Here is a 233-nt window from a genome sequence, read left to right as displayed (position 1 = left end):
AGTTGACACTGACTGACACGTTTCTTAACCAATGGTCTTTCTATGGGGATCAAATGATTCTGAAAACAGGTTGCATTGCGACAGATTCTGTGACATTGAACACATTTAACTGTTTCTAATCTGCGCTGAACGCATGTGGTGTGGTTACACACCCCGCAGAACCATTCGCACTGATGCGTGTGTTGATTTTCAAAAGATGCGAAGCAGAAATAACAAAAGTTTCTCACACCTAG

This window comes from Austrofundulus limnaeus, unplaced genomic scaffold, assembly GCF_001266775.1.
Source record: "Austrofundulus limnaeus strain Quisiro unplaced genomic scaffold, Austrofundulus_limnaeus-1.0 Scaffold759, whole genome shotgun sequence".
Classification (NCBI taxonomy): domain Eukaryota; kingdom Metazoa; phylum Chordata; class Actinopteri; order Cyprinodontiformes; family Rivulidae; genus Austrofundulus; species Austrofundulus limnaeus.
Note: the sequence above shows the minus strand (reverse complement) of the source record.